Source organism: Primulina huaijiensis, chromosome 1, assembly GCF_012295235.1.
Source record: "Primulina huaijiensis isolate GDHJ02 chromosome 1, ASM1229523v2, whole genome shotgun sequence".
Taxonomy (NCBI): domain Eukaryota; kingdom Viridiplantae; phylum Streptophyta; class Magnoliopsida; order Lamiales; family Gesneriaceae; genus Primulina; species Primulina huaijiensis.
The window spans coordinates 14,819,400-14,828,903 of NC_133306.1; positions in this window are offsets into that span (position 1 = coordinate 14,819,400).

Below are 9,504 nucleotides of genomic sequence, written 5' to 3' on the forward strand. Positions count from 1 at the left end.
AGACAGCAGGCTCGAGTGTTTGCGCTGACAGAAGAGCAGGCTCAGGATGCCCCTGATGACGTGATAGCAGGTAATTGTTCGCTTTGCGGTTATCCTGCTTATGTTCTGATAGACACAGGTGCATCACATACATTCTTATCTGAGCGTTTTGCATTGACATATGCATTGCCTATTGAGTCGTTGTCTACTGTAGTGTCTGTCTCTTCTCCTTTGGGGACAGGGTTGATATCAGTGACATCTGTTAGATCATGTTTACTACAGTATGATGGGCATGAGATAGATTTAGACTGTATTGTACTTGGGTTATCTGATTTTGATTGCATTATTGGTATCGACATGCTAACCAAGTACAGAGCGACAGTAGACTGTTTCCACAAGATTGTTAGATTCAGACCAGAGATGGCTGAAGAGTGGAAGTTCTACGGAAAAGGGTCTAGAGCTAAGATTCCTTTGATTTCAGTATTGTATATGACTCGATTACTCCAGAAAGGAGCAGGAGGGTTCCTTGTCTATTCAGTAGATTTACTGAAATCGAGCCCAGCATTGGCAGATCTGCCAGTTGTTAGCGAGTTTGCAGATGTGTTCCCCGATGAGATTCCGGGATTGCCTCCAGTCAGAGAGGGAGATTTTAGTATCGACCTAGTACCAGGTAGGTTCCTATTTCTCGAGCTCCTTATAGAATGGCACCGATAGAGTTGAAAGAATTGAAAGAACAGCTTGAAGATTTGCTGGCTAAGGGATATATCAGACCTAGTGTATCTCCTTGGGGAGCACAAGTGCTATTCGTGCGAAAGAAAGACGGTTCGATGAGATTGTGTATCGATTACCAGCAACTGAACAAGGCAACAGTAAAGAACAAGTACCCATTGCCTCGCATCGACGATTTGTTTAATCAGTTGCAGGGATCCTCTGTCTATTCCAAGATCGATCTGCGATCTGGATATCATCAGCTGCGAGTCATAGATTCAGATATACCGAAGACAGCATTCCGAACCAGGTATGGACATTATGAGATTATTGTCATGCCTTTTGGTTTAACGAATGCGCCAGCGGTGTTTATGAGTCTGATGAACCGTGTCTTTCAGAGGTATCTGGATGAGTTTGTAATTGTTTTTATAGATGATATTTTGGTTTACTCGAGAAATGAGACTGATCATGCTGATCATTTGAGAATTGTGTTGCATACGTTAAGAAATGAGCAACTGTATGCTAAACTGTCAAAGTGTGAGTTTTGGCTGAGACAGGTTGTGTTCTTGGGTCATATCATATCTGGAGATGGTATTTCTGTTGATTCGAGTAAAGTTGAAGCTGTGATCAGTTGGTTGAGACCGACTTCTGTACCAGAGATACGCAGTTTCATGGGTCTAGCAGGGTACTATCGACGATTTATTAAAGATTTCTCCAGTATTGCGAAAACGATTACTCAGTTGACACAGAAGAATACTCCATTTGTGTGGTCAGAAGCCTGTGAGTCGAGCTTCGTAGAGTTGAAGAAGAGATTGACTAGTGCTCCCGTCCTGACGATACCTTCAAGTACGGGTAATTTTGTTGTATATTGCGATGCATCTCACAGAGGGTTAGGATGTGTTCTTATGCAGCGACAGCATGTTATTGCCTATGGTTCGAGACAGTTGAAGCCACACGAGACTCGATACCCAATTCATGATCTTGAATTGGCGACTATCATTTTTGCACTGAAGATATGGCGACACTATCTGTATGGCGAGAAATTTGAGATCTACTCTGATCACAAAAGCCTGAAGTATCTGTTTTCTCAGTCAGAGTTAAATATGAGACAGCGACGATGGCTTGATCTGCTGAAAGACTTTGATTGCGAGATCAAGTATTATCCAGGGAATTCGAATGCAGCAGCGGATGCTTTGAGTCGAAAGGTATGTTCTTTATCCTTGTCGACGATAGGTGTTTCAAATATGATAGAAGATTGTTGCTTTTATGGATTAACATTTGATACAGATAGTAGACCGTTGCGACTTGCCACTATTCAGTGTGAACCAGATTTGATTGTTCGCATCAAAGAGGCACAAAGAACAGATCAGAGTGTTCAGAAGTCGATTGATATGGTCAGATCAGGACATATTTCTGAGTATCAGGTACGTGATCATGTGTTGTATGTGAATAACCGTCTTGTGGTGCCAGATGCTTCAGATTTGAAACAACAGATACTGTCAGAAGCGCACTGTAGTCGGTTCAGTATTCATCCTGGTGGCAGGAAGATGTACAATGATCTGAAGACACAGTTCTGGTGGAAACAAATGAAGTCAGACATTGCAAAGTTTGTGTCGAAATGCTTAAATTGCCAACAGGTGAAGGCCGAAAGAAAGAAGCCCGGAGGGTTATTTCAGAGTTTAGCTATTCCTGAATGGAAATGGGATCACATTTCCATGGATTTTGTTACGAAGTTACCACGATCATCCCGAGGCTGCGATGCGATTTGGGTTGTGATAGATAGATTGACCAAATCCGCATGCTTCATTCCGTACAAGATGACGTACNAGCAGGCTCTAGGTACGACTTTACACTTGAGTACTGCTTACCATCCCCAGACAGACGGACAGTCAGAGCGGACTATCCAGACTTTAGAAGATATGCTGAGAGCTGTAGTACTAGATTTTGGTACTAGTTGGCAAGATTCACTAGCTCTTTGTGAATTCTCGTACAACAACAGCTACCAGACTAGCATTGAGATGGCACCGTTCGAAGCTTTATACGGAAAGAAGTGCAGATCTCCGTTGTACTGGGATGACATCTCAGAGGTACCAGACTTAGGGCCAGATATGATTCGTGAAATGACAGATAAAGTAAGGATAATTCAGAAGCGAATGAAGACGGCACAAGATAGACAGGCGAAGTACGCGAACATCAGACGTCGACCATTAGTATTTGAACAGGGAGACAGAGTATTCTTGAAGATTTCTCCTTTCCGAGGCGTTGTCAGATTTGGCAAACGTGGGAAATTGTCTCCGCGATATATCGGTCCATATGAGATTCTCGAGAAGATAGGAGATCATGCCTATCGACTCGCCATTCCTCCTTCTCTATCAGGGATACATGACGTCTTCCATGTATCGATGTTGCGTAGATATATGCCAGATAGTTCTCATGTTATTCAGCCTGAAGAAGCCGAGCTAGATCAAACTTTGAGTTACGTTGAGCAGCCGATTCAGATTCTTGATCGAAAAGAGAAACAGCTCAGAACAAAGACTATTCCGTTAGTGAAAGTCCAATGGAATCGTCATCGCATTGAAGAAGCGACTTGGGAAACAGAATCAGAGATGAAACAGAGATATCCAGAACTATTCTCATGATGTAAGTATTTATTCAGTTTTGATTATCATATACATGCTTTGATTGATTGCTTGCGAGTTCAAGGACGAACTCATATCTAAGAGGGGGAGAAATGTAATGCCCAAGAATTGTAGGCTAATAAGAGGAGATTATGAAGTTTTGCATGGAAAAGACACCGCCCCCGCGCCCCAGTTTCTACAGCACCCGCGGTGTAAGGGCAGAAAGTAGAGTTTTGAATACAAGAGAGACGGCACCCGCGGTCCAAGACATACCGCACCCGCGGTTGAGTGGCAGTAGGGTACGTTTTTGGCATTCAGATGACACTGCACCCGCGGTTAGAAGTGAGTGCACCCGCGGTGTTGCTACAGTTTGGTCAGCGCACCCGCGGTACATGACTGAGCGCACCTGCGGTCGTCGAGTCTAGAATTTTGAATGGAATGCCGTAGCTTGAGCGCACCCGCGGTGTTGAGGTAGCGCACCCGCGGTGCTCTGTGCGAGAAATCCACCTTTGCTTCTCAAGTTGACACATGGCTTGTTAGACATTTAACATGCACTTTCTTCATACTTTTGGCAGACTATTCAGAATCCATGAGAAAACCTCCATGGGAGAAATGCTATCAAACCTCTTTCAAGTTTAAAAGATAAATTGTTCAAGATCTATTCATCCGATTTTCAATCCGAGTTAAGAATTGTGTTCCTCTCATCACTAGCTTCGTAAGGATGTAAGTCTTGTTTATTTCCTACCTGAAGTGAAGTTTAGATGTTGGGGGAATTTGATATGATTGAGATTATATGTTCTTATGATTACAAGCAATGTTTAGTAACAATCGGATCGAAGAACGGATAGGATATGTGATGGTTATGAAATTCCAGTTTATATGTGTATGAAAATATACAGATTTTGAGCCGTGTGGATTGATGTTGTTGAGGATTATGATTGATTGTTATTGAGTATTGATATGTGAGTTGGTCGGTATCGAGAAGCTATGCCGTTATGCCGTCGAAATGTACCAAAATGAAATAGTAATAAGTACATGTGTTGATTTGAGTTAGAGATTGATAGAATGTATCTTGAATGTATCATTTCATATTTATATTGACAAGATTCGACTTCAAGATTTCGATCACGATAAAGACTGTGCAACGAAAGGTATAATTCAATGTTGATTCGGGAAGATACAACTCAAGCTAGATTNGAATAAGACGTACCTCCACCCCGATTGGGAGAGTAGGTGGGAGACTTGTTACGTCTTATTCACACCGGGATCCCTAGACTTAGAGTCGAGTCAAAGATATGAATTTGATTTACGTTGCCTGATTTAGATTAGTTGTGTTTCATAGACTATGGAACATATTCCTATTGTTTACATTCATGATAGCATGTTCATGATTCATCTTGTGTATATGCATGTATACATTGTTTTATACTGGGATTTATTCTCACCGTAGTTTCCGGCTGTTGTTGTGTCTGTATGTGTGCATAACAACAGGTGGGGCAGGATCAGGGTCGAGACGAGGATGATTGAGAGGTGATAGCGTGGTGATCACGGGCGTAGCAGAAGACACTAGTTGTTGTATTAATACTTTTAAACACTAGTTTGATTGTATGAACTAAACGAGACATGTATTTGCTATTAATGAAATGAAATAAATTTTATGTATGTGTGTTATGTTAAAAGAAAATTTTTGACCCACATTTTCTAGCAAAGATCCATTTAATCCCAATGATAATCGAGTTAGAGCCCGGGTCCCCACACATGTTTCTGCACTTATATAAACATGATAAACAAATATGCGGAAGCTAAATCGAGCATTACCTCCAGCCATTGAATCATCTTTTGATTTCTCTGATTTTCCTCCAATTGAAGACTTCTAAACACTCCAATCTCTCTATAGATGGTGTATTATTTTGTATGAGATTGTATGTTTAGGGACCTCAATCACTTCTATTTATAGGTGTTTCTCATACCATCAGCGAGAAAAATCGGGAGCATGAATGTCACAAGAAGAATCGTGTACGCATCTAAATTTTCTTGGCCGTCGCCAATATAAATTTGTACACGCCTCTTTTAATATGTGTCATATTTCTTACATTCTCCCACTTGACACATATACATCTCATTTACCATAGGAGAAAACAAAATACATGAATCATGGCGATAGGTCATCTAGAAGCGAGTATTATCTTCCATGTATCACAATGTATTATGTATCTCACACTGTATAACTTAATGAATAAACCTTGTATGTTTAGGGACCTCAATCACTTTTATTTATAGGTGTTTCTCATACCATCAACGAGAAAAGTCGGGAGCATGAATGTCACAAGAATATTCGTGTACGCATCTAAATTTCCTTGGCCGTCGCCAATATCAATTTGTACACGTCTATTTTAATGTGTCATATTTCTTACATGGACAAATCATTTTTTCAAGAAAAGTTGTAGTAAATGGTATATCGGACATTTGACCACCAAGGGCAAAAGTAAAAAAAAATTAATTAAAAATGACAAACAGATTCATTTTCATTTTTCATCTTTTTTCCTTCTCATCTGATGTTGAAACCCACCTCTCTCTTCTTCCCTTAATTTCTTCCCTTAATTTTCGAAAATTCCTTCCAATTTGGGAATATATGGCTTGAGAAATAAATGAGATATATGGTTTTTACTGAAACTGGTCAGGAGATGAGATTCATTGCAGATTCATGTTAATTGATGATATCCGGGTGAATCGGGTGAGCTAGGTCGGGGAAATCCACCAGATCTGATAAGAGTTTGTTTATTAAAATAAGCAAGGAGATATGTCTTGTGGTGATGGTATATCTCTGTATAATATGGCTGCAACCGTATCCTGCAAACAAGGAAATGAACTCGTGAATGGGTGCATGAGGGGTGTCCGGCCTAGCCACTCCGATGCTTAAGTTAGTAGGTTGAAGATGAAGGATAAGGGCAATATATGTGAGTGAATATACGTGAAAAACTAGGAGTTCAGATTGTTAAGAATCCAGAATCCTTTAAATGAGATGTATACCTACTATTTATAGGAATAAATCTCATGATTACCTTGTTTTCAGTGTCCACCTGTTAAGTAAGGTAAGATGGCTGCCCATGCCCTGTTTCTGATGATTTCTTTGACACGCAAAACCCCTGTAGTTCTGACAATAATGATTGGCAAGCATAAGGTAGCCCATATTGATACACTTGAGTGAGGTGCGCTTCTCGAAGTAGCCCAGGTAGAAAGTTCCCGTGAGCTTGCATGAGAGCCCGGGCGTCTGGTAACTCGGGTAGAAGAATTCCCGGGCATTCACCTGCCCGGCTGCTGAAGAAATCATCTTGCATATTGACTCTGATTTGGGCTGTCCATTTAATATCCCAGGTCATCCATGACCCGGGCTTTTATGGGGGTTTCACCATCCATCCCTTAAATAGTCGGGATAGAGTCTCACTCGCTGTCATGATTATTCATGCTTAGATTTAAAGAGAAAGATAATAAGTTTTAGATGAAAGCATCGGGGGCTTCATATATCTCAGAGATGAGATGAGGTGCCGGGACCTCAAGTCTCCTGGGCTTTAAGTAAGATGTCTGTGCCTCATGTCTCACGGACTTTAAATAAGATGTCGGGGTCTCATTCTCCCGGACTTTGAATATTCTTGTCGTTTAGTATTCTCGAGCAGTCGGGCTGATGTCGTGATGATGTATAGCCTAGAATTCCAATGGTCTGAAACATTTCGTATTCCGAGAACATGATAAGTCTGACATGCCTCGATATTTGTGTACGTCCTTTCATATACCTGCACAATTTCCCAAACTGCATCGTAACCATTTGATTTAACTTTAGATCAATAGTGGAGATCCTACCCCACTTCGCCTCTATATAATAACCTCCCCTCTTCATTTGTCACTTTCTGAAATTCAAATTTTTAAACTCTCCTAAATTCTCTCGCTTCTCCAACGCACGACGCTCCTTCCTCTCAGGCGAACTTCCGTCCACATCTACTTCTCCGTTCGATCAACCATCAACTTCTTCTCCTAAACTCGTAAGTTTCCTTCCTTATTTTTTCCTTCAAAAAATGTCTAAATCTACTTCTTCCACCTCCGGAGCGAATGCGCGAGGCTTGTCTAGTGACGAGTCCACCGCGATGCGCTCCGACTCAACCCCTTCTCCTCTCCCGCAACGTTTTTCCACCCAAACTTCAAAAAAACCCAAAACCCATCGGTCAAAAACCTCCTCTTCCGGCACTTCTCGAGCTCTGAAAAAGTGCAAAGGTAAGTGCAAAGCCCGAGCTTCCTCCCTCTTCCTCCTGTTCTCCTCCCGGCTGTGTAGCATGATGAGAAGAGTCTCTCAGGGCTACGACTTTTTCAACAGAATCGGATATAATCCGAGCCAACTCCTCTGGGGATAAAGTGATAACAGGTGGAGATCTTGTGGGTGGAAGACCACCTTGTCCTGAGATAAGTGCATCATCTCCAGGAGTCCGGGAAGTATCTTGATATGTTCTTCTAGTGGGAGCCATATTAACGTCTTGAGCTCAATTTCCCACAGACGGCGCCAATGATGATATCCGGGTGAATCGGGTGAGCTAGGTTGTGGCAATCCACAGGATCTGATAAGAGTTTGTTTAGGAAAATGAGCAAGGAGATATGTCTTGTGGTGAAGGTATATCTCTGTATAATATGGCTGCAACCATATCCTGCAAACAAGGAATGAACTCATGAATGGGCGTCGGAGGGGTGTCCGACGTAGCCACTTTAATACTTAAGTCAGCAGGTTGAAGATAAAGGATAGGGGCAATATATGTGAGTGAATATACGTGAAATACTAGAAGCTCAGATTGTTAAGAATCCATAATCCTTTAAATGAGATGTATACCTGCTATTTATAGGAGGTAGCCCGGGTAGAAAGTTCCTGGGAGCTTGCATGAGAGCTCAGACGTCTGGTAACCCGATTAGAAGATGTCCTGGGCATTCACGTGCCCGGCTTCTAATTAAATCATCCTGCACATTGACTCTGATTTGGGCTATCCATTTAATATCACGGGTCATCCATGACTCGGGCTCTTATGGGGGTATCATTAATGTATCTTGTTTATTTGAATTATGGGAATGATCGGCTGCAAATATGATCGGCTACAAAAATGTGATGTGTTTTGCAGATTACAAACGCTCTTTTAAATGAACTTATTTGGTAAAACATTATGAAGATAATTGTTGGGGCTTTAAGTTTTCTTTCATTCCAATTGATAGAACTGATTTGAAATTGTAATAAAGCAATTATGAGTTTTCTATGAAAGATGCTCTGTTTGAAAACATATATCCGAGTTTCTGTTTGATGTCTGAGTTTATATATCTTCGCCTATGCTAATGGATGCATTTGAAATTTGTTCAACGTATGAAATGAGCCAAATTGAGTTGATTTTCATTTCAAACTAGAACCCAGTCAGTTTAATGGGTTTTTTTTGTGAGATAAGTTCTTCTAACTGAAATTTTCCCAAACAGAATTGATGTGAACTTCAATGATTGTTTGGATGAACTATTTTATGAGATAAATTGTAGAGTTTTGTTGATAATTTGATATAAAATGAATATTGTGGAAATGTTTCAGATTGTGTTGAAGGATCAAGATAAGATTTAGCCTCAAGGTGGTATTACCATTTTACATCCGAGTATTAATTGAAAAGGTATGAAACAACAATGCGAGGTAAATTTGTGATCGTCTTGAGTTTTTCACGATGACTGCTCGAGCAGATAAACACACACGTATATGCTTTTGATGTTTATGTTGGAATGTATATTACATATTTATTTGATATGTTATTGATGATTGAGGCACTATGGAATTCATATTGTTGCCGTGATTTATTTTGCGACATTGAGCATGGCATTGCATTTTAAGACTCGTTCTTTCAGATATTTGGAAGATTAGCGTGAGATTAGAGGTTGTATGAGGATATATTTGAGATTAAAGGTTGTATGAGGACATTGAGCATGGCATTGCATTTTAAGACTCGTTCTTTCAGATATTTGGAATTCATATTGTTGCCATGATTAGAGGTTGCTATGGCCCTAAGACTCACTATAGGCGCACCATAGTCCAGTAGAGCCTTGTTACACGGGAGCACCCTAAAAAGTTGGAGTCGGTGATGACCTATGATGGAGCACGTACCTCCCCAAAGATTGGGTGCCCTATGATTTACTGTGA